The following is a 25790-nucleotide window of genomic DNA, read 5'->3' as shown; positions in this document are numbered from 1 at the left end:
TAAACAATTTGTGCAACTAACATTAAATTTAAGCAAAGGCATGTTGAATGGCGTTGTTGAACTTGGCAGTGTCCGTGATGGCAACGATGGCAGTGGGAAGATGGTTCCATTCCGTGCTTGTTTGGGGAATGAAAGAAGCACTGTAAAGATTAGTCTTACCTGACGGCACGCCTACTTTAAGGCAATGATCTGACCGAGGTGAAATGCAAAACGGCTGCGTGAGAAGCTGCTATTTTAATGGAGGGTTGAAGTGGAAAATTTTCTGAAATAGCGATAAGCGAGCACATTTTCTACGAGATGAAAGATCGGGTAAGTTTAGGGTATTTTTCATTGATGTAACGCTGGAATGACGCGAGTAATTTGATGAAATAAATCTAGCTGCACGGTCTTGGATTGATTCGAGGGCTAAGGTTAGAGTGGTTTGCGTGGGATCCCATATGGCGCATGCGTATTCGAGCTTTGATCACACCAATGTTCAGTAAATAATTACTTTAAGGGATGAAGGCGCAGATGCAAAATTACGACGCAGGTATCCAAGCATGCGGTTAGCATTATTACAGACGTACTCAATGTGGGTGTGCCATGAGACGTTATTTGTGATATGAAGGCCAAGATACTTGCATGAGTCAACAGGCCTTAGCTGATTACTGTTAAGAAAGTATAGGCGCGTGTCACTGCATTTTGAATGGCGGGAAATTCGCGTAACTTTACATTTCGTTACGTTATGTTGCGTTGGCCATTTACTGCACCAGAGTGACACATTATTCAGATTGTTTTGCTGTTTGCATGCATCATCTGGATTAGTAATTTTATGGAAAGTACGCAGTCGTCAGCGAAGAGCTTAATAGAGGAAGAAGTAATGCGGTCAGGGAGGTCGTTAATATAGACGAGGAAAAGCAATGGAACCAGCACCAATCCTTGCGGCACTCCCGACGTAACAGCAGAGGAAGAAGAGTAATGATTAGCTGTTACACACTGTGTTCTGTTAGTCAGGAAGTCTCTAATTCAAGATAAGACGTTAGGATCAATATTAAGTTTGCTGAGCTTAAGTATCAACAAATTATGTGGGACCGTATCAAATGCCTGGGCAAAATCCAGGAAAATGCAGTCAGCATCAAAACCTAGGCCAGCATTAAAGAACAGGTCACTGGTAAATGATAATAGCTGAGTTTCACATGAAAAGTGCTTCTAAATCAGTGCTGACAAGGGTTAAAAAATTAATCTGTTTCTAGGAAATTAACTAGGTGTGAATATATGATATGTACCAGAATTTTGCAAGAAATACTGGTTAACGAGATAGGGCAATAGTTCTTAAGTGAATGTGTAGTAGTACCTGACTTGTGAACAGGAACCACCTTCCCATCTTTCCAATCATCTGGCAGAATTGAGCACCGTAAAAACTGTTAAAAAATTCTAGAGAGAATAAAAGAATACATGGCAGAACATTTTAGAATTTTCTATGTGATTTCATCGGCTCTTGCAGACGAAGATATTTTTAAGCCACTAATTAGATTTGTTACACCGCCCCAATCTATTACACTGGGATCCATAGGTGGGAAATTCCAAACCGCAATCAAAGGGTTATAAACAGGTGACACTTTATGAAAAACTGATGTGAAAGCATTATTCAGCACAATGCAGCATTCATCGGCAGGAACAGCGATGTCGGAATGTTCTAAATGTATTTGCCTGTTAGTTTTGCCACCAACAACGCTCCAAAATTTACGAGGGTTACTGCACAAGTGCGAAGGAAGCGCAACAGTAAAGAAAACTTGTTTTGCCTCAGCAATCGCCCGACTATAAGCAGCGTTAGCGGCTTGATAATCTGACCAACGTATTGCAAGGTTCGAATGTTTCGCACGTCGAAATAAGCACTTCTTTTTGTTGAGTAGGCGGCATAATGTTGTATTGAACGACGGGGAACGTTGGTCAGATTTACCAATTATTTTGGGTACATAACGATTAATAAGGTACAGTAATTTGATTTTATACCAGTTTTCAATGACCGAGCGCTGATCAAACTCACCAATAAATTGATCAACAAAGCTTTCCATTTCTACTGTCACAGCCTGAGCATCGGCTCCAGAAAAATCATGGATACGCTTTATACTTTCTTTTATACAAACACGACCTTGGACATCACAATGGAACACTAAGTGATCCCTTATTCCTGGCTGATAACTAACTGCAGAAACAAGGCCAGGTGAGGAAGTGAGGATCGAATCTAGGGTGTTAAGAGCAATTAGGAGTAATGCGTGTTGGTTGGTAGACGAGCTGACTGAGGCTGAAATCCGAACATAGGTTTATGAATTCAGTACACTCAGACGAATTGTGCTCTAAAGAAACAAGTTGGGATTGCCATTTTATGTTTGGGAAGTTGAAATCGCCCAGGAGGAAGAAAGGTGAATTCGGATATCTTACAAATAATTTGTTGAGGATATAGTGAAGATCGGACCAAAAAGAGGATGAGGCAATAGGCAACCGATAGCATGCGTAAAAAATGAAGTCACGAGAGGAAAAATTTACGCGTACACAAATCAGTTCCAAAGAAGACGCAACACTAATAACTGAAGAGTTGAGTGCATCGGCAATGCCAATTAGAACGCCTCCGCCCGAGCATACCTATAAATGTTGTATGCTTTTCCACAATCGAATATTTCATTGTTATTTACTTTTGCTGACACCCACGTCTCAGTGAGAATGATAATATCTGCCCCGTAATAATCAATGATAGAAGAAAGCTAAGCACGCTTGTTGAAGATACTACGTCGTGTGTTTGTAAGAAGTACTGATAGATTGCTGCAAGGGGGTCAAGCTGAAGATAGCTACTGAGGCAGTGTTGGTGGGTTTGGGGCTACAGTTCCTTGGGGCGCACGCGGCTCTCGAACTGTCTCAAGTTCGCACAACGTATCAGTAGCTGCACAATAGATGTAATTCTTTTTATTCATTAAAAGCTTATTCGAGCGTAAAGAAAAATATTGGCCTGCAGCCTTGCCAGACTCAATTAACTTTTTCTGCGATTGCCGTGTTTCTCGGCAGATGTCTTCACTCATAGAAACACATTCATTTTTTCAGTTTTTTTTTCTCTGCGATAAAATGGATTCTCGTGTTTTATATGAAGGAAACCTGACGAGGCTTGGAAGCCACAAGCTGTCCCAGTCGGTGGGCTCTAGAAGTATTATGGCCAGAAGTGTTTAATTGAAGATGGCGTGAAACAAGGTCGCAAATGTGAGCTTCCGACTCCTCCCAGGTCTCGGACGGCTCGTCAGGGATTCCATAAAACACCAGGTCGTCCCTCCGTGACTGATCTTCAAGATTACCTAACCTTGATTTGAGCTCGGCGCTCTCACATTTAACAGCCGAAGAAACCATGCTACTAATATCTCCCGAGGGCTGCGCACCCTCTCAAGAGATTCAACAATTGTCTCGAGAGTTTGTAGTCTGGTTGATAGGCCTGAAACCTTTTGAGCAAGTGTTTCTTCGTATAATGTCTCTAAATGCGTGCGTTACCTCTGCATGACGGGATTCAAATTTTGATGAAAGCGCGGCTACGGCAGCAAGCACTTTTTCATCAGGCCCAGGGTTTAACTCAACGTCACCACACATCCGTAACTGTTTAAACACAAAAACGCACTGTTGTAATGTGGCATAAAGAACACTTGGGCACAGGAGGAACAGCAAGCATGCATTGCTAGAACGCTTAGCATAAAGGGATGCCGCTTCACCAACCTGCACAAGGATACTGAAAGGAGGAATTAACAGCCAACGCATGTCTGCCGCTCTCTCACGCCCACTGAAGGCAGCGTGGTGATGCCAGTCGCTTGAGTAGGCCGGTAATGGTGCTGTCGTTGTCGACGCCGCTGGTTCGCCCGAAGAAAAACTGTAGATGGTGCCCGGATTTCATCGATACCGAAGGCACCACTCATCCACCATCGGCGCCGAGAACTTCAGGTCCAGCGGCAACCGCGCAGTCGCCAAAGCGCCGGGTGTCGAAGGAAGCCATGTGCCGAGCAGAAGACACTGCACAAGGAAATTAAACGGAGAAATTGGCGGCCATCGCATTTATGGCGCAGCACGCCGGTCTGTACAGAGCACAGCGAGCCGACAACTCGCGGCGCACGTGTGAGCATGCATGTTGTGGAGGTCACTGGTGCCTTCTTGAGCTCATTGCCCTTTTTAAGGGGTCAGAAGAACACTCCGCCAAGATTGTCAATGAGATCGCAGCCGGACGTGAGCAGTAGGTAGAATGAAGTGGAATTTGCTACAAACTTACGATCTTGCCACTTTTTGGCAATATCGCAGTTGCACACAAAGTATGGAAACTTTTGTGTGATGACGTCTTCCCTACGTTTTCGCAGTCAAGATTTCGAGACATCGGGAGCACAGTGCCAAAGCACTTCGGCATAAGAAGTTAAATACGCATTGAGTTAACACTGCGCCAGGAAAAAAATTTGACTTGACTGATATCTCGAGATATCAGAGTTTGAGTTAACATGTGTTTAATGTATAATATCGAGTCCCCACTACAGCATGCCTCGTAATCATATTGTAACTTTAGCATGTAAAACTCAAGGATTGAAATTTGTTTAATACATACACTATATTCATAAGACAAAATGTTTCTAGAAAATAAAACGACAGCAGCTAAATTTAAAATAATTTCATAACAAGAAATTGTGAGATGTTTTGAGCAACAATCCACTAAGGTCAAGATTACTCCCGCCAGTTTTAAATGGCCTATTCTGCCTTACCTTCTTTACTTTTAACCAAAACTATAGGGGCAGTGTACATCCGTGGTGTTGAATGCAGCTAAAACAATTGACGCCATTCCTTGAAGAAGAGCATGGTATCGTATCAAGCAACAGCACAAGTGTGCCTTGTGATCATTAGCCTATGCAAGTGGGTTTCAGACTTCTTGATGACGCAGACCCATGCACAGGTTCACTAGTCACTGTGGGTCTCCTTTCATCAGTTTATGGCTGCAAAATCATGCAGATTAAAACATTAACCCGAGTTTGAACCTGTTAATGCATTGTTTCATAAGAATGAAATTGTGGTCACTGACCAAGTCAAGGCGAAAAAAACTCAGATTCCGGAGCAGAGACAGATTCCTGGGTTACATACACTATGGCAGGTAAGCGCGTGGGCCTTCTTTTTTCCTTCAGAAGGAGCCGACGCATATTTGGAACATCCAGAAGGGACAACGCATGGCAACCGCAGCGCCACGCTTTATGCTGCCAGCTGCGGGGACGCGCCGTGGCGTCATGCCTAACAACGTACTCTCATCACCAGCGGTTTTGCGTAGCTTGTTGTGGGTCGTGGCCAACGCCGTGGCCAATGTTTTGTCGTGACTGGTACGCAGACGCGGCTACGTGAATCTGGCGTAACAGTGTGCTGGCGCGGACGCGAGCCGAGGGTGACGCGACTTTCCGTCCCATCCATCGAAGCGCCCTCTCCGCCCTGCCGATTGATAGGAATCGGGATCTACGCCGGTGCGACAGTTTATGCTGCGAGGATCGCTGGGCGAAACCCATGCCGACAAGATCGGAACCTGTGAGATGGGGTCGTATTCCACCACTACTACTAATGATACGCAGCGCGATGCCCTCAAGAGGAAACAAAACGCCCTAGCGATTACTGTGCCGCTCACGTCCTGTTAATGCAATTCGGCATACATGGACACGGCGTGAAAGCACTGAATAGTGTTTTAATGTATGTGCGCTGGCACAAAACGTTATAAACAGTCCCGTTAAAGTTCACGCTAGATATCAATAAATGTTGCAGGTATGTGCCAATTTCTTCACCTAATTGCAGAGAACTATCTCAGGCCGTTATTGCATTGTTATGGCTTCCTCCATGTCCCAATATGCTGAATTTCAAGTACATTGAAGTTGTTGCAGATGCGAAATGCCACTTTTACGATGTATTTAGTTCACCTGTTAAATATAGTTTAAAAAGTTATGTTCAAAAAGAAATTCCCATCTTTTTGCAACTGAGATAAAAAAAATGTTAGAGGTGGAAAGCTGTTATAATGGCATTGTGCAAGCTAATACTTTAATTTAAGAGCACTGCTTTAAGTGAATTTCTAAAGCACAGCAATATTGCTTGCCTTTTTCTGTTTTATAAACTACAATGTACATCTTTGCAAGGCAGCCTGACCCTCTTTAAATTCGAAATATTGGACACAGACTGGGAACACTGCTTTCCAAAACACTTGCTGAAACTTCATTATCAGAACACCCTAGTACACTACGCAGATCCATTAAGAAGTGACAAGACAGTTTGACAATTTTAATCATTGAAAGACTTAGCGAAACCTTTTTTGGGTCGTTTTTTCTTGCTTTCAGACGCTGCACATTGCCTTTTAAGGCATGTTTTCAGTGTTTCTTTTTTTATGGGGAGGGCGTGTTAACATCTTTTACACCATGTCAATTATGTGGTGCCATAATGTGTTCTTGGATGGAGTCTTGCCCTTTCATTCAGTACAATATAATGTCGTTTTTTTGTGTCATAGGCCGTTTTACATTTGAGTATGAGTGTAGCATTTTGCTAAGTTTTGCCTCTGTCACCCAAGCTTGCAAGTTTGCTACCCACTGCTGCTGACGTGTGACACATGTGACTTTTGTTCAATAAAAGGAAGTCTGTCACTTATCCTGTGCAAGGGTTGTCTTTTTTAATTACAATTTGTTGCCTATATTAGTTCTTTTGTTGCATCTCAGATTAGGAATGGCTATCATAGTTGACATCATTTAACCATATTGCACACAATGTGGATATGTACTTGCAATATATGGCCACCATAAATATAAATAGAAGTTAATAATTCAAGAATAGTGCCTTTGCATGGTGGGACAGCCATGAATTGTAGCTACAAGGTACCAGCGCTGCAAGTAGCACTGTTTGTGCAGAATATAGTTCAACTCTACTACTTTCAAACATCATTGTTTTTGTCTGCATTTGTATAGCTCCAATTCCTGTGAACAACACACATCTGGTGGAAGAGTGGCTTGCACCTGCAGTTGGGCCCAATGAATAGCCAAATTTCTGCCCGTTTTCACGTTATTAGCATATTAGTAGAGGCGGTCGTTCTTATAGTAGCCTGTTTGCCCAGTGTAGAAGCCACTTCGGGTGTCAGGATGTTGTACACATCTTCGGCTTTGCAGGGGACACAGCATCTGCCACATAGTTTGTCACAGGCCATGTGTTTGGGGCAAGTTAGGTTTACTCACTTGCAAAGGGAGAACCAAGCTTGTTGGATAAGAATTAAACTGCCTGTACACTCAGTGGCCTTCTTCATTTTGTGTGACATATATGGTTATAGCTACCCTTGCTTTATGCAATTCTTGTCCGGCAGCAGTCCTGCTTTTGAAACACTCGGGATAGCTTTCAGCAAGCTGGACAGGAATAGCACTGAAAAACCAGCAGATGTTAATTGTCGCACTTGTCATGCGAAGCTTCATACAGTATGATGAGGACGGAAATTAATGAGGGTGTTCCTCAAGGCCTTGTAGCACATGTCATGAGTTTGGAGCAACGTGATGTATAGCACTTTTCTGATCGCATACTATAGGTTCAGCAGGTGTGGCCATGGTTTAAGTGCAGTGCAAGGTCAACAAAACAGATATCTATGAGCAGCACCCTGGTAAAGGAAACACTGGGAAAACTAATGGAAAGCCGGTTGAACATGTAATTGACCAAGTTGCTGGCTTCATCAAGCAAAGTGTGATAAAGAGAAGGAAGTGATGAACACATCAGAATGTTTTTGCATATAGACACTGCTAAGGTTCTCAGGCACGCCAACAAGTCTTAGTGCGCAGGCTATGCATGGCCAACTACATATGCCTTCTGTTTGGACAAAGAACTGCTCAGTGTAACTGGATGAAGATGGAGTGGACAGAAATAAACGGCAGCTCCATTAATCTGGTTTCACTGGCATCAACACTGATTTGTAAGTCCGCATCGCCATACTCCGCAATGCCTTCTTGGGTGACATCAACAAGGACCAGCTTGAGGCAAAGGGTAATAGACATCTTTACAAGATAAAAATGCATGCATGCATGGAGAGCACTTTGTGTCCAAAAAGTAGGCACTTCCACAGGGGCACTGGAAAAGGAACATATTATTGACAGTGGGACAAGACAAGCTTCTCTGCTACTATACACCCAGCATTGTTGCCATGTAACGACATCTGAAACAATCCCTCTCAAAGAGGAAATCATCTTTGTGTATCCATAAAGAGAGCAGCAGGCAAAGCCCCTCCAGCAATGATGCCAGCTTCAAAAAGCCCACTTGCACATCCTGAATGCTTCCTTCTTAGACTTTGCTGGGTGCAAGCATTCTACTGTCCAAAAGTTGTCATTGAGAGCACTGTTCGTTTGGTTGCAATACAGTTCTGACATGATCGCAACAAATTTCCCTTCCTAGTTCGTCTGGAGGCTCACGGTGCTCAAGTAGCAACACCATGAGATAAGCAAGATGACTGGATGCCTCTAAGCCCTTGTTTGTTTATCACACTGTTTTGTTAGTAACAACCATGAGATCCGAGACCAACAAGCTCACGTTTGGCACTCTAATGGTTACTGTGGAGGATCCATAATAAAAAGCACAAAACAGAAAATTCAACGGAAAGGATAAGGCACCATTTAACACTTAGTATTGCTGCAGCCCACCCCCTTTTATTTTGTCTGGTCATGCTACATTTTTTTCTATAGATAGGCACGAACTTATCCTGTGCGCAGCTTACTGCAGAGAGCATAAGTGACATTCCCAATCGGTGTCCGATTTATATATACACTATGTGCTGGCTCAAAGAGACTCGAAACACTGCAATGGAAGCTTCTAGTAGAAAAGGTACCTGGAAGAAAAAAAAACTGTGCTACAACCACCTTGGCAACATCTTGTCCCCTTAATAAAAATTGTGCTTCCGTATCAACTTCAGCCCTCCAGTTTAGAGTAAGTACCAGTGCACTTATGAACAACAAATCAATTCTCAAAGAGCACGTGCAGTCCAGCCAGAAGCATAGGCATGAATCCGCATTGTGCTCCAGCATTGAAGGTGAATAATGCATTACAAAATGGCGAATGTGTCTTAGTAAGCTTCCCGGCAATATGAATTTGTAATGTACAAAGAATTGTCAATAAAGCTTACCAAGAGCACAGATGCACTTGCAAATTATATCACAATTAAAAATAATGAGTAAACCTATGTGCCCTTTCCACTCTTAGTATGATTTACTGCACGATGCTACACCCCTGTATTGCGGTGTAGCAAGCTACGAAAGAAACGTTGCATAATTGAGCTTTTTAAGATTACCTTTTTCGCAATACACTTATGTACTGTGGTGAAGCATACTAAAAGTGGAAAGGGGCCACTGACACTGGACATAAAAAGAGTTCTTTAATTATACACTCGCGCAACCGCCGCCTCTCAGGTCGCCTGAGTGGACATACTATGCTGGGTGATAGCGGTCCCCTCCCACTTTTAGTATCCTTCAGCGCGTAACTAAAATGTACTGCGGCGAAGAAGCAGTACATTTGTATTGGGTGAATAAACAAATGATTTTTACAACAGTACAACAGTACAGAAATAAACGTGCACCATGCATCAGTCTACCACATGGAAGAGAGTCGCAACAAAAGGTAGCTGATTCACAAAGGCTGTGTAGCCCGCTTATCAGTCGTAAAGGCTATTATGTGAAATTCAAAATTTCAGACACACAGAAATATGTTTATATGTTTACGTTCGTACTCCTTGCGTAATAAGACTGCCAGAACTTCCACAATAGGAAGTAATTTACAACACACAAATGCAAACACAGACATATGCCTTATTTTCAACTCGGTTGTCATGCAAATGACATATAGCACGGAAAAACGTGAACATGCTGTCTGTTAGCATCGTAAACTTCATACTAGGCAAGGAGCACACCACAATCCCGCAACAGCCGCTAATGAGACCAAAACGGGAGCACATATCTGTGAACGTGAAAATGGAGACCCCTAAGCCACTCTGCTCCTCCACCACCCCCCGCTGCATGGCTGCACCACTCGTTTCAAGCACAGCACACCTAACACACGTTCAGCGTTGAACAGTGCATGGGCGGTCGACGCAGTCGCATTTACATGACTTGTAGTGAGCAGCATATTCCTCGATGTCCGTTAAGCAAAGTCGGACACGGCGACGTTACATCGCGGTTCGTAGAACTTCGCTGCGGAGGCGCTAGGCCAGTTCGACATTTCAATTCTCAACGAAGCACGGGTCACACAACGCAGATTCTGTACTGCCAGAGCTCACCGAGGCAAAAGTCGCACTGCCGCACCACTACTACTCGCGGCATTCCGCCATGTAACACAGAACCTACCACCAACACACAAGCAACGCAAGCACGATCACATAAGCAACGTTGAACAACACGCCGTCCGCGCGAGCCAGAGAACGAACACGCCACGGCGTCGCCCAGCGCCACCATCATGCCTTCTAAAAAATCACTAAACGATCCTCTCCCTAGGCACCTAGGATAAGGTTACGTGAGGGATTTTTGTACGACAATTAGAGGCACGCGAACCTGCGTCGTCTGGAACACGGTGTAGTCCAGTCAGGTCTAGTCAGCAGGAGAGCACCGGGAACGAGAGTTATCGCTTGGCGCCGTTGCTAGGAGTGACATCACGGCGTCCCGCAGGTGCGTAAGCCAATAGCGTGGTGCTGCGGTTGCCATGCGTTGTACTTTCTGGATATTCCAAATACGCGGAGCTGACTGCCGGCATATTCTACGGCGGAGGTTACTTTTGCCAGGATCGGGTGAAGCATTCTGGAGCGTTAAATTCACACCTTTGCACAAAATGGCAGTTTCAGATTCAGTGGGCTTGCACAATACAAGCTGGAGATAACTTCTTGGTTTGAATGGCTTCTTTGGATTTTAATACGTCAAGCTTGCTTGCGACTGTTCGTACAGGTGGTCCCTTAGCGTTGCCGTGAAGTTGATATGGAGCTGTATCACCTGAAAGACGTGAACAATGTCCTGGCCTAGTTGACACCCTGTGAAGAATGCGACAGTTTTCAAGCCCCCATTTTTTGTCAGCATTCTTGAACTCCTGACTCTAGTAATTTCTTCCTGGCTGACCGAACTATCTTGAGGCCGCACACTGACACTACCGACGTCTTCAAGCACAGACTTTTGGGTACAAAGTTCTTTGCTTTGCTAGTCTGGTTCAAGGAAAGGTGGCACATACAGGTGGCTATTCCGGACGCGACTAAGACAAACCAGTGGGCCTCGCTTAGCACGTCTTATACCCCTGTCAAGCGGGCAAGTTAAGTGCACTTACGGCGAGTGCACTCGGTTTTTAAGTGCACTTTCCCAAATCTTAACGTCGCAGCGGAGTGTACTCTCAGGTGAGTGCACTCAAGTCCGAGTACATTCACGGAACGCACTTTGCTGGCCGAGTACGTAGCCTCGCCGCCAACGGTTTGAAGGAGTGCCTAGCCTCGCCGCCAACGCTTTCAGCGACGCAAAATGTAATGCATAGAAAAAGGACACAGAAGTTCATTTCAGTTAGTGAACAGCTTTTAACAATATAATTTGTGTTTAGCGAGAAGCGAAACCGCACAATAAAGAAACGAATTTATCATGTACGCAACTAACGGCGCGAGAATGATGCGGCACTGCGGCGCCGCCATGTTCATTCAATTCGTGTTCATTTTGGTGTGAAAGTGTGCTGACCATGCCGGTCGTGCTTTGAGCCGTGTGCGTGGCATTTTGCAGTGTAGCTAAATATCGAACTCGCCGTCTTTGCTCATATATACTTGCTCATATTCTGTTCTAGCAAGATCAACTGCCGCCTCGCCGCACGCCGCCATGTTGTTTTGGATTTGCTAGGCATTTGTCTTGGCCAGCATTGACTTGCAACAGATTTATAATAAAAACGTCTTCGTTTTTTGTTAAGACAAATAGATGAAGTTTGTTTTTATATATAATTCTACTTAAAACAATCGCTTTTTAGCAGCTTTCTCCTGTTAATTTACATCTTTAAAAACGCGCTCTTAGTCTGTCGCCATTTTTTTTTTTTTACTGGGAGTGCACTCTGTTTTCCCGTTAAGAAGCGCGTTGCCTAAAGTGTGACTCAAGGTCCAGAAGTGCACTCCCAGTAAGTGCACTTAACTTGCCCGCTTGACAGGGGTATTATTTACACATTCTGTAGGAGATATTGTCAAAGGTTTGACTAAAATTCATCGAGTCTAGTAACATGATGATAAAGTTGTGGTAATTGACCAAGTGACTATCATCATGTTACCAGCGAGATGAATATTCTTTTATCTTTGACTAACTCCTACAAAACTATGGACAAGACGTAAGCAAATTGGCCAGTTCGTTTCACTAGTATCTAGAATAGCCACCTGTAAAACCACCTGCCCTTCAACAACACTTGCGAAGTGAAAAGTCGGCACATGAAGACAACAGCTTGGGGCCGCAAGATAATTCGGCAAGCCAAGAAATTACTGAGAGTACGAGTACAAGCATGCCAACATAAAATCAGTGGCGTGGAAGATGGTGCATTCTTCACAAAGCACTAACTACAGCAGATCATTGTTCAGGAGTTCCCGAATGCACAACTCTATGCCAACTTCACGTCGACTCTAGAGAAGCACCTCTGCACAGTTGCAAAAAAAAAAAAAAAACACAGCTAGATGCCCCAGGGGAAATGATCCCACTGAAGCCATGAAAGTTGTGTTTACCTTGTCTTCCTACAACTACTCTAAACCTAAGACTGCTGTTTTGCACAAGGGAACAAAGATCAACAGTGGTGCCTCGTCCAACACAAGTCATCTGTGCCGTGGAACGTGATGTCAGTCAGCCCTCTTCCGAAGACGAGGCCCGCACCTGTGTCAGTGTGCTGTACAAATTGCAGAAGCACAGCCTACAAGCTTGTCTGCCTTGGTGTGAACAAGGAAGCCGCAAGGGCTCCAAAACCCGTCGAACCAATGAACCAAAACCAACGAATCAACTTTGCTTCGTGCTGAGTCACCTCATGGTGGCTTTTCCTACAATTCTTTTTAAGCAAAGATAATGCTTGGTTTGTAGTGTAGGCATGTGAATAATGAACAAGGCCGGCATCGCTATGTGTGAAAAAAAAGCATGCAACAAAGCACGTACAGTACACAGGTGCAGTGTCTATCAGATACCATTTCGTGCAGTAGATGCTACATCAGCTAAATCGGCCAATGTATCAATGACTGGCTGCATGAGCAAGAAAACTTGATGCGTGGGTCAGCTAGCAGTGGAGGGGCACTGCTCTCGATGCACATGCACTTGTGTTTGAAAGCTGCTTGATTGTGGCAAAATATAAAGACAAATACAGCGGAGAGATATCTTAGGCTTTTCTTGTATGCATGACGGGGAACCTAACACTAGCTCCCCACGCAGAGGACTGCTAGAATGTGAGACTGCTTATTATCATTGTAAAACGGGTGTCACACTAGCCACGCCATGTGTCCTTTTGGTTTTTGTGCGAGCAGCATGTATTCAGATTTATCTATTCTGCCCCTTTCACCTTTCGCACGATATCACTCTGCGAGTAATACAACTGAACTGTTAGTAGTGGTCCGTCCTGTTGCCTCCTTTCCTTCCTTGTCAATTGTGCGCCAAATAAGGCTTTTTTTTTTTGTGCGTGAAATAGTGCTACTTTAACGCATAAACTAGCTCCATGGCAGTTTGCAATAAAGGAGTGTTAGCATCCTCTCAAAGTATGTCCATGCAGAGCAGTGTCAAAAGAGGGCCTTCAAGAAAGAATGTGAGTGTATTCATCTTAAAGGCCAACCCTTGTTTTTTTTTTTCTTAACATATTCTTCGATACCGATATTGAGGTACAAGCTCACCATATCATATCACCTTGTCAATGAAGCAAAGCACAGTGGTGCCCAACTGTTGCGGGACCAACTTGGATGTGGAGATCGGCGCAGATCAGCAATGTAGCATGCCCTACTTACACTTCTCCAGGTCCAGCCATCCCATAGCAGCTATAAAACAAGTGAGCTTAGTGTGACAAGAGAGACAATATAAAAAATGACGCTGAACAAAGCAACTTTTGTGAAACATAAATAGGAACAAAATGCAGACATTGTGCCCATAACTAACGTCACTTTGAGCAACAAAGCATCCAAGTTAAGAAAGATTATATACATGAGCTATCCTTGTGAGAAAGATTAATCGAAAGCCTTCTTTTTGCCATGCCCCTCCCCTTATGCACGGATGGCTCTCTGGTTGAGTAAACTGGGCTGATCCCAAGTGCAGTGTAATCAAAGGCTGTCACTTGGTGGGCCGATCCCGATACCATTGCATGACTTGTACAATAATTTTAACGTGTATTGCAATGCTGGCCATCCTGCAGTCACTGCAACATCATAGCACCCATAAGGCTAATGGTATTACCTGATGAGGTTAACTAATAAGTGTCCCCAGAAGCATAACTCGGCGTGTGTACCCGAAGGCCATTATTACACATCGACAACTATCCTTCTATCGCTTCAATCTAATTTTCATCAACATAGTACAAGCTTTAAGCATCTGCGCAAGCTTAATGCACCCGGACAACATAAAGAATACCACAATAGCTCCCTACCCAGTTCAGCCTTTAAAACAAACAGTGGCAAGTTCCGTACCATGTTTTGAACAAGCGAAATTATTCTGGAATTGCATAAGGCTTTTCCATACATACAAAAATAACCAGTGCTACGACTTGCATATGGGCATTTTGTAGATGGAAAACACCAATCACAATGGTTGAAGCTTGGAAAAGTTGGCAAGAGTTCGTTTTGATGGTGCTCACGATGAAAGTGAAAGAGCGCTGTGCTCCTTCAATCTCAGTCTGATTGTTATTTCCTCTATATGTGCGCACTGTGAACACCACATCTGCCTGTCCCTTACATCTTTCGTGTGTAGGCACTGTGAATAGAACTGAAAGGAACATAAAGACCAGATGATGCTACATTGGCAGGCACGTACCCAGGATTTTTTTTTTTTTGGCGGGGGGGGGGCAACCTAAGGTAACTTTGCTATGCAAATGAGGGGAGGTACTTTTACTAGTACAAATGTGAATAATGCCCACCATTCGCCATAACAACGCGTAAACCCACAACAGAGAAATGAAATAAGGTGTATTTTACAGGTACGCCTGTGCGATACACCTCTCCTTTACTTGGCAAACGAAGAACCACATCAAATGAACTGGCGCAGGAAAGAAGCGCAAGAAGAATACTGCCAGAAACAAGTAAAGAAGCGAAAGTGTAAAATAAAGATTACTTTCGCGGAATAGAACCTAAATAATCTGCAGTAGGCAACAAAGGCAGATGGACCGCGCGGAGTTGTGTTACTCCGCCAGCCAATCACAGACGCAAACAAAATCGTCATGCGGCCTTTTCAAAATGGCGTCATACATGATACCTCTGGAGCGTCGGCTGTTCTTGAAGAGTCTTTTCATCGCTGGAAGCAATGAGGTGTGCAACAGACATGGACAAAATGTATGGAGTCTGAGCATATCACTCTTCAAAAATCTGCGGTGCAGTTCATTTCACTGCTGAACCTGTTTTACTCATGCTTCACTGCCAACTGAAGTGAAACTTCCCAACAAAAAGTTGTAGCGAAGAAAGCATGGTTTTTCAGTTCAATAAAGAATTAGGCATTCGCCATTCCACTATAATAGTCGAGGAAAAAGGTTTAAATTACGTGCTAATAATCATACTTTTGTAGTTACCGCCTTATTTGGGTAACAGAAAAAGTTTGAAGTACGAATTATTTGCAGCCTCGCGTGAGGAACAGTGGTTGGTGGTTATGAAGACATGGGCGGGGTTTCATTGCAGACTTAAGATGTATCCGACTATAGTAGCGTTTTTCGAATTAGCTCTGGAAGAATTATACAGAAATATATATTTTCGGAACAATCACAGTTCTTTTGGATCCCTCGTTTAGTTCTCTAACAACTTAAGTGCCACAACCGACTCGTATCGTTATTTGAGAAGTTACGTAACGATGCATGGCCACCAGTCGCGTACAACCGCGTATGGTGCAGGAAGCTGCGATTCTACACATACTGTGCCCACCTCGGAAGGTTAGAAAAACACCTACCTAAGCACAGCAGAAAAGTGGCTACGTTAGGCGGCTCGACTGATAACTGCAGAAGCATCATTCAGAACACACGAAATTGTCCTCCACTTTTGGCGGCGTTTTCTCTACTTCCTTTTTAAATAAAAAGATGTTGAACGATAAATATTTTCTTAAAGAACGGTTAAATTTGTTAATTTTCGCTTTTCCTTCCTGTTGGGCTGTTGCGTTGGCTCACTCCCTTAGTGGATTGCTTAATTTCTCGAATCCTTGCGACTCTTGATTCCAGTTGACAATTTTACACGAAAAGAACTGTACAATTAGGAAAAAAACATACGAGCTAACGGGTGACAGTCATATTGCCTATGAGTTTAAGGGTTATTGCAGGATTTGATGATGGACGCTGTCTCGCATTATTATATTTTCCACCTTATCTAACCCATATCACGTGTATATGGTTCCGAGGATCTGTCAGCGTCGCGGCGAGCCTTCACTTGAGGAAATAATGAAACAAAAAGAAAGGTTACACGCAATTGGCATTTTCTCTGGCCGCAACTCGTTCCACGTGCATACAGACCAGCTGACCACAAACTGAATCCCTTTCCTGGTCCCTAGATCAGTCTAAACGAAGAAGGTTGAACTAACGCAGCAACAACGATGTGCGTGACTGCTGAACAGACGGTGACAACTGAATGCATCTGGAGTTAATCACGCGGGCATCGAATTGATGAGGAAACTGGCCTTCACATCCTAGGAGATGCCAATAACTACTGCCATCCAAAAGGAGTGAAAAAGGCAGCAAAATGTTGACCGCCCAATAGCTGTCAAGTCTCAACATTGATTTGGCGGCGCTTAGAAATGTGCGTGAGAAGTGGTGGCGTGGGCGGGGATGAGGGGGTATGCATCTTAATTTCGGAGGGGGCCCGGGCCGCCCCCGGCCCCCCTTTGTACGTTGTACGTTGGATAGAATGAGCAAGAAACATACCTTCTGATGCAGTACATCTTGATGAAACAGTTTTCTACCAACATCCTATACCTGCCACTGCACTGAAAAAGGCTTGTTCGATTTGCTGTGCAAAGCAAGGTTGCTTTAACGAAGATTGCATTTGTTCCAATTATTTCGACAAACTGGTGGTTATGGAGTATTGTGGAAAGGTAGCATCATTGAAAACCACCTCGATTCTTGTGTAAAAAATAATCATGCAGTCAACTCCAGAGATCAAGCTAGGTACAAGTATGCAGCAGTCAGACTGGTGAACTGGTCTTTCCACGACTGTTGAGGTAAAAACAAGTGCTGAAACATTCCCGACACATTCAACACGTTTTGGAGAAGAGAGCATATCAGAATTAAAAATGTTAAAATGCAAATATTTAGAGTTATATGGTGCTTCTCTGCTGTAACAGTTTGTCACTCCTCCAGTATGATTCATGAGCTTACTACTGAGCAAGATCCTCATTGTGGATTTTCAGGGAACGATTACAATGAGGAGCAAGGGATGTGACATCTCTGAGCGCCTGAGGACAGTACTGGTGATTATATATCACAAACTACTGACATGCAACATAACCTTCGGGCAGTGTCATCTCATGCCACATGATTCAGACAAAACGTCACAGAAAAATTATTTGAGCTGCATTAGTAAATTACTCTACCACAATAACAAAAAAAATAAGATAGCTATCAACAGAGGAGGCTTCGTATGCCAGAAAAGACAGAATAAAAGATGGACGGTGAAACCACAATAAAGTTCCCGCACCAGCTTGCTGTGATGCCTTGAATTTTGACACAGCCTGCTAGGGGTCTAATTAATTTCACTTTGGCAAATATGGGCAACATTGCATTCTAAGTGAGCCAAAAACTGAACTTTGCAAGTTTTAAGCGAGTGAACTGAACCGCAACAGCCAAAATACAAGAAAATGCTCTGGAATGCATAATGTGCCACTAACATACTGGCAGTGAAATCCTGGCACGAAATTTGAAAAATTCTATTTTCACCTTCATTTTCTCTCCTTATAATTAAGCTCTTATTACAAAATTTAGCACAGAAAGCGTCTTGAGAGAATACTTAATCCCTCTAAAATGACTGGGTGTTTCTCCTTAGCATTGCTTTAAAGCAAAAACTGCAAGCTTGTTTACAGAGTCATGTGACCCTAGTCATCCTATATGCATTCAAACCGTGCACTTATTCTTGGCCTCGTTTAAAGTCCCTTGGTATTCCATGCAACATAAAACTGAGTAACAGGAGTCACTGTAAAGGGGAAAAAAATGGAATGCTCCATTTGTGACATAAAATGGACCAACAACAAATTTCTAAGGAACTGGGTCATTTGTGGCACAATTAAATGCTCATTCTCGGAAGTAGTTATACCTGCAGCAGTTCCAAAGTTATGTAGAAATTTCGTAAGCAGAATTTTTCGATCAGCATTTCCCCCCCCCCCCCCAAAAAAATAGGAGCCCCTACGCCAGCAACACCAAGTGGGAGCAATGCCCATAGCCCACTTCACTAACTGTGAAAGCAGAATGATGGGTAGTTTTCGCAGTAATGAGTTCAATTTTAGTTAACCATTTGCAAAAACCCCTTCAGAAAATAAAATGCCGCAATGATATGCTGCTGCATCTGTGGTGCCCTATTTTGGCAACGTATGCAAGTCGTCGAGGATAACTTCTTTTTGGGTAAGTAGGAGCTTACTTAACATGTTGCTCTTCAGCACAGTGCGAGGCAAAAGGAAAGGAATGAATGAATTTGTTGTTTTATGGCGCAAAGGCCAATTATGACCAAAGAGCGCCAGTGGTTGCAGTGGGTAGATTAATTGCAGAGGGTAGTTGCAACGAGGTTGCAGTTGGTAGATTAATCCTGAAAGGTTTGTGTGACGTAGCTGGAAAGGGGCCTAAAAGCGATCTCTGTAAAGTGCGTAAAAGCTATGAGTAATGGCAATGACTAATGAGGAGTACTAAGAGCACAAAGGATACATTGTGATAGAATGACGATATCTAAAAATACATGAAGCCAAACGTCTGCAAGATGCACTACTGCCTCACGAGAGCCCTTGAAACCGAAGGGCCTGAAGGCACGTGCTGCACAAAAATATTATCATAGCGGCATCCTCTGGAGAGAGGATGCGCTACAAATTCGTAGGGATAACAACATGTCAAACAACATCGTTTAAGAAACTTAAGACGGCTCTGGCGTTAAACAAGGGTTTTGTACCAAGAAACATTACAGGATGAAGGGGCATGTGCTGCCGGTATGCTAGCAGAAAGTGTTTCTTTCTCCCTGTTTCGGCTTCCCGACACTCCGGGAGGATGGTGAGCCTTTCACCGCATCTACCGCTGGATGGTGGTTCATTTCCAGTTAGCAGAAAACTGTGTGTGGCATATGTGTGTCCTATTCTGAGATGGCAGAATAGGACATCTGTTCGTCGTGTTTTCGTTGCGGACGGCCAATAACCTAGTTTTGGTTTAATTAAGTGAAGCTTATTATTTGTTTCAGCATCCCATAAGCGCTGCCAGTGACTTCAGAGTTTCTTTCGGATGAAAGGCTTTAGATCTAAGGCAGGTATAGCAGTGGTAGGATGGATATCTTGTGATGCAATTGATGTGGTAATTTGGTCAGCCAGCATATTACTCTCAATGAACCTACGTCCAGGTACCCAGCATATAATGACTTGCTGCTGAGACGTACAATGGGCAAATAACGGAAGAGAGCTCGGTAAGTACAGGGTTTCGATGATTGCGGAGGAACATTAGCGCTTTTACGACACTTAGAGAGTCCGGGTATATAGTGTCTTTGTGCAGCTTTGCTTTTTTGATATGTTTAACAGCAGATAGTATTGCATAAGCTGCCGTGGTGAATATGCTTGTTTCCGGATGCAGTGCATCAGATTCGGAGAAGGATGGTCCGATTGCAGCATAAAACACGCCGGCATGCGACTTAGAAGCATCAGTGTAAAACTCTATGCACGAGTACTTCGATTGAAGTTCTAAGAAATGCATTCTAATATGTGCCTCCGGGGCATGTTTCGTCACCTCTACGAATGACGTATTGCATTCTATGGGTTTCCACTGCCACAGTGGCAATGGCTTAGCTGGGACCATCAGGTTTTGCTGAAGAATTGGAACTTGCATTTCCTCGGCAGGCTTTCTAATGCACAGAGAGAATGGTTCTCTAGCTGCAGGTCGATTATTTAAGAAGATTGCAGATGTCACGTTGTTTATGCTTACATAAGAGGGATGGTGGGGGTTTGCGTACACTTTTAGAAAGTACATGAAATTGGAGTACGACCTCTGAAGATGAAGTGACCACTCATTAGCTTCAACATAGACTCTCTACAGGACTTGTCCTGAAGGCACCGGTCGCCAAGAGGATACCTAAGTGGTGAACAGGGTCAAGCATCTTCAAGGCACTTAGACTGGCAGATTGATATACTATGGCCCCATAGTCTAAACGTGCACGCATAAGCCTTTTGTACACGTTCATCAGACACTTCCTGTCGCTACCACATATTGTATGTGATAAAAGTTTAAGAAGGTTCATTGTTTTTAGACATTTCTCTTTTAGGTGCCTAAAGTGTGGAATGAAGGTCAGTTTTGAATATAATATGATTCCTAAAAATTTGTGTGGTGGGACATAAGGTACGTGCTGTCCATGTAGTTCTACACTGGACTCTGGAAACAAGCCTCTTTTTCGTATGAAAAGAACACATAAGCTTTTAACAGGATTCAGTTTAAAGCCGCTTTCCTCTGCCCATTTACACACTTTGTTCAAGCCAAGCTGGACATGTCGCTCACAAATAGCAAGGTTACATAACTTGAAACCTAATTGTACGTCATCTACGTATACCGAATAAAACATACTCAGCGGTATAGATAAGCGCAAGGAATTCATTTTGATTATAAAAAGGATACAATACCTCTCCTTGCGGCACCCGTTTCTTGTGTAAATTGCGTGGATAGAGCATTGCCTACCCTAACACAACATGTATGATTTGATAAGTAACTTTCAATTACATTAAGCTTATTCCCTCGAATACCAATTTCTGAGAGGTCTCGCGAAATCCCATATCTCCAAGTCGTGTCATATGCCCTTTCCATGTCTAAGAAAACAGAAAGAAACTGCTCATGGATAAAGGCGCCGCGCGAATGCCTGCCTCAATGCACACGAGCTGGTCAGTAGTCAACCTACCCTCTCTGAAGCCACACTAATAAGGGTCGAGCATTTTTTTCGATTCAAGTAAATGTAAAAGACAACGATTTATCATTTTCTCGAAGAGTTTGCATAAGCAACTTGTGAGTGCTATTGGACGGTAACTTGAAACGTCGGATGGGTTCTTGCCTTGTTTCAAAACCGGTACTACGATAGCTTCTTTCCATGAGGATGGGAGGTATCCAGCAGCCCAAACAGAGTTTAAAAGTGCCAGAAGTGTCATCTGTGTACAAGTGTGTAGATTTTTAGTCATGTCATACACGATTTTGTCAACTCCCGGTGCAGAGCTCATACACAAGCTCAACGCAGCTCTAAGCTCGGCAATATTAAAAGGACAGTTGTACGGTAGGTCTGGTCTACATTTACGGTTTATTGACTTAAGTTCTGCTTTTTGTTTATATTTAGGGAATGTTTCTGAGTAGGTTATAGAGCATGACAGATGCACAAAGTGTAAGCCAAGGGCATCGACCTGGTTTTCTAAGGTATTTCCTCGCTCCTCAATCAAAGGTTGATCTGCTGCCCTTTTAGCCTTCTCAGCCCATTCCATACTTTAGGCTCCTGGGTATAGGAATTGGTGCCTGAGAGAAACCTCTCCCAGCTTGCTCTTCTAGCCTGCCGTCTCGTGCGCCGTCCTTGTGACTTGATATGTTTAAATGCAATGAATTTTCCACCGTAGGATATTGGCGCAATGTGCCCCATGCCACATTTTGTCTTTTGCGTGCTTCTCTGTAGTATTCATTCCACCAAGGAATATGTTTCTTAGATGACTGACGATTTGTTTGTGGAATGAACTTTTTGGCTGCATCAATTAAAAAAGCGGTAAAATATGCTACAGCATTATCTGTGCCAAAATTGCATATAAAATCTTGTGATAAGTAAGTAGATTCCTTAAAACGCTTCCAATCAGCCGAGTCAAGTTTCGAGCGAAGTACCTGTGGACGAATGTCGTGTCGTGTTAGTAAGCTTGAAGTTACCAGCAAGTGGTCACTCCCACATGGATTTTCTATAACATTCCATTCTAAGTAGGAAAAAAGTATAGAGGATCCAAGCACTAAATCTATTGAGGAATATTAATTATGTGCAACATTATAGTATGTGGGTTCTTTCCTATTAAATAGGCACACGCCAGACGTCACAAGAAAGGATTCAATCAGTCGTCTCCTCGAATCAGTCCTGGAATCTCCCCAGAGACTGTTATGAGCATTAAAGTCCCCGACCATAAGAAACGGCTCAGGAAGTTGGTTATTAAGTTGAGAGAATTCTGTTTTGCTCAGGTAACAGTTTGGTAGTATGTAGATAGAGCAGACGGCTTTTAATTTATTAAAAAGAATTGCTTGAACTGCAACTGCCTCGAGGGACGTCCAAAGGGGGCAAGTGTTGGCAAACAACAGCTTTATTGACAATTATGGCTACACCGCTGGATGAGGTGTTAAACTCGTCACAATCTTCACGAAAAATAATGTATGCCCGGAGAAAATTTGTCTGTGTAGTTTTTAAGTGCGTTTCCTGAACACAGAGTACCTTTGGATTAAGTTTGTGTAAAAGTTCAGTAGCGCCGTCAAGATTGTGTATTTGTGTATTGTGATTGTGTCAATTTGTGTATCCATTTTGACAGAGTTTGATACTCTTGTGTTCTGGAAAGGAAAGGTTAGTTCACGGGCCTGTTGGATGTGCCATGACGTGGGTTTTGTCTTTTTTGGAGCGGTCGAGAGAGGCTTGCCGCTCCTTTGGCGCTGTCTGGCCGGTCGTTGTGTCTATCGCCTCTTGCGAGGGGCTGGACACGCACTCTTCCGAGCGCTTTGTTTGATGTGAAGGCCTCGGCACGTTGGACAAGACCTTCGAGGCCACCTGCCCGGAGGTGGATGGCCCTTTTTGCTGGGGTGGCAGAGCAGCGCTAGCTGCAACCGCCACGGGGGCAGATAGCGTAACTGCCGACTCACTGCTTGTGGGTCGGACAGCCACCAGAAGCCGTTGTGTCGCTGTCTCCCGACGCATCGCCTCAGCAAAGGTGTTCTTGTACTTTTTTTTTACTTTTCTTTTTTTCCAGGATGGGCACGACAGCGGGCACACGGCATGCTCCACATCACAGTTTACACAATGGAAAGAGTTCTCGCAAGCTTCAGACGAGTGTTCATGAGCACTGCATTTTGTACATTTGGCGGCCTTGGCAGCTCTGCGAACTGTGGCCGAAACATTGCCATTTGAAACATCGGAGGCAATTTGGCACGTATGGCCTAAGACAGAGCTTGATGTATCCGGCCTCGATTGACTCGGGCAGGACACTTGAGCCGTATGCGAGTATCAGGTGCTTGGTTTTGATTTCTTTCCCATCCCGCGTCATCTTAATTCTACTGACATTGATTACATTTTTCTCACTGAAGGAAGTCATCAGAAGCGAAGAAATGACAGGAAAGATTAAAAGTGAGAGATAGAGACAAAGATTGAAGTAAAGTAAAACTCTTGCTTGGGCTAGTTGGTTCATGCTTGAATGAGTAAAGGCAAGGCGCAAAAGACAAGGACTAAAGATGGACACAAACGACAGGACCCGTGCCACTCATAACTAAGTTTATTTCCACAACAAGCCTGCCTTATGTAGGTCAATCAAGCTGAATCACACACACATTCAGTGAACTTCTGATGCTGAAAAAGTTCACTGAATGCAGGACATGTGTCGTGTACCAAATCCTACTAAGCTGTGGTGCAGCTATATCAAACAAACAGGTCGATGTTTCAATGAGTGTGCAATGGAACATTGCCGTAATCTGCGCAACAATGAAGGGAGCTTCCTTGCAGAGCATTGCAGAGACTGCACTAAATGCTGCCCTCAGTTTGACAAAATTAAATTTTTGAAGTTTGGAAAATACAGGTTCGAGCGGGAGATTGTGAAGCTTATTTTATCAAGAAAGAGGGAAACAATGTGTCAGCAGGCCATCCATTGTGCTTAGTGACAAGGAGACTACTTCTTTAGAAGGTTTCACTTAAGCTTGATGTCAGAGTGATTTCATTTAGGTTTTTCCGTCTGTCTTCCTTTCATTTATTTAGCTTTTATTTTGTTGACTATTTTCTAGTGCCTCTTACAGGTTCGCCTTTTTTAATTTTTTCGTCTTTTTTTCTTTCTTTCCTTTTTTTTTTTTTTTTACACAGACGCTGTTCTTTAGACCCTTTATCGTTCAACTGTTCTGTCTATTTCATTGCTTGCCACATGTTTCATTTTTCGTGCGGTCACACGTTTTATCAGTTTTTTAGGTGAGCGACTATTTAGAGATTTTAGTTTTGACGCAGACGCTGTACTTAGACGCCCTTCCTTCATGTTTTTCCGTGTTATTCGTTGGTCATTATTCCCATAATCGTGTGGGTTTTATCACCGACTGAGCCTTAGGCATTTGAATGGTGTTATGTTTTGGATAGTTACCCGCCATTGTTGCTCAGTGGCTATGGTGTTAGGCTGCTGAGCACAAGGTCGCGAGACCGAATCCCGGCCACGGGATTCGATCTTGCATTTCGACGGGGACGAAATGCAAAAACACCCATGTACTTAGATGTAGGTGCACGTTAAAGAACCCCAGGTGGTCAAAATTTCCGGAGTACTCCCCTACGGCGTGCCTCATAATCAGAAAGTGGTTTTGGCACGTAAAACCCCATAATTTAATTTCAATGTTTTGGATAGCTGATAGTGAAGTGTAGACAGTATATTTTGTTTCGTTTTTTTCTTCCTGTTGGTTTGGTAAAGACTGTGCTCGATGAATTGTTTCCCGTGCTGCTCCACGTGTGGTTCTTGTTTGCACATTTGATCTATTGTATCAGATATGATTCCCGAGTGGTCAATGAATTGCTGTATTGTACTTCTAACGTTCCGTGCGTGATTCGGCTTGATTGACCTACATAAGGCAGGCTAGTTGCGGAAATAAACTTAGATGTGAGTGGCGCCGGTTCTGTCGTTTGTGCCCTTCTTCAGTCCTTGTGTTTTGCGCCTTGCCTTTACTCATTGAAGATTGAAGAGGAGGACAGGTAGAGGCGACTGCCGATTTCCCCAGGTGGGTCAGTCTGGAGGTGCCGTCTATGTGAAGCAGAGGCCGAAGAGGTGTGTTGCCTACCCCGAAGGACCTTAAAGGTCCAGACACCTAGCATCGGCTCAACCTCCATGATCCCCCTTTCCCCAGACATGGCTAAGCCGCGCACGGCTACATGCGGGAAGCTCCAACCCTCATAGTGCTCGGGTACGTGGTGGCGCAACACCAAACGCCTGCTGACACAGACGCCCCTGCGGGGAGGAAAGACGAGCGCTACATTTACAACTGCTTCTTGCAAAAAAAAACAGAGCACCCCCATATATACACAAAAATGCACATGTGCAAACGCATAAAACAAGCAAAGGACGTCAGCCAGCCGAAGGTAATGTTATCAATTTTTATGTGCTCAGCAATCTGAATTCCGAATCATACAGCGCAACAGAAGTTTGACTCATGCAAGATAGACAAGTGGTATGGATATGGAA

General features: G+C 43.7%; 1 long non-coding RNA gene across 1 annotated transcript in view; it reads right to left on the bottom strand.

Moving 5' to 3' along the window:
* LOC139052159 (uncharacterized) overlaps positions 1–25790 on the bottom strand; it is a 41151-nt gene that overhangs the window by 11497 nt on the left and 3864 nt on the right. Inside the window, exons 2-3 of the long non-coding RNA XR_011509746.1 lie at positions 13871–14011; positions 3730–4020 (exon numbers count right to left, since the gene is read on the bottom strand). This is a non-coding gene — a long non-coding RNA (uncharacterized lncRNA). The remainder of the gene's footprint in view (positions 1–3729; positions 4021–13870; positions 14012–25790) is intronic.

This window comes from Dermacentor albipictus, unplaced genomic scaffold (assembly GCF_038994185.2).
Source record: "Dermacentor albipictus isolate Rhodes 1998 colony unplaced genomic scaffold, USDA_Dalb.pri_finalv2 scaffold_19, whole genome shotgun sequence".
Classification (NCBI taxonomy): domain Eukaryota; kingdom Metazoa; phylum Arthropoda; class Arachnida; order Ixodida; family Ixodidae; genus Dermacentor; species Dermacentor albipictus.
The sequence above is the reverse complement of the archived record's forward strand: the minus strand, read 5'-3'. Positions and strand labels throughout refer to the sequence as shown.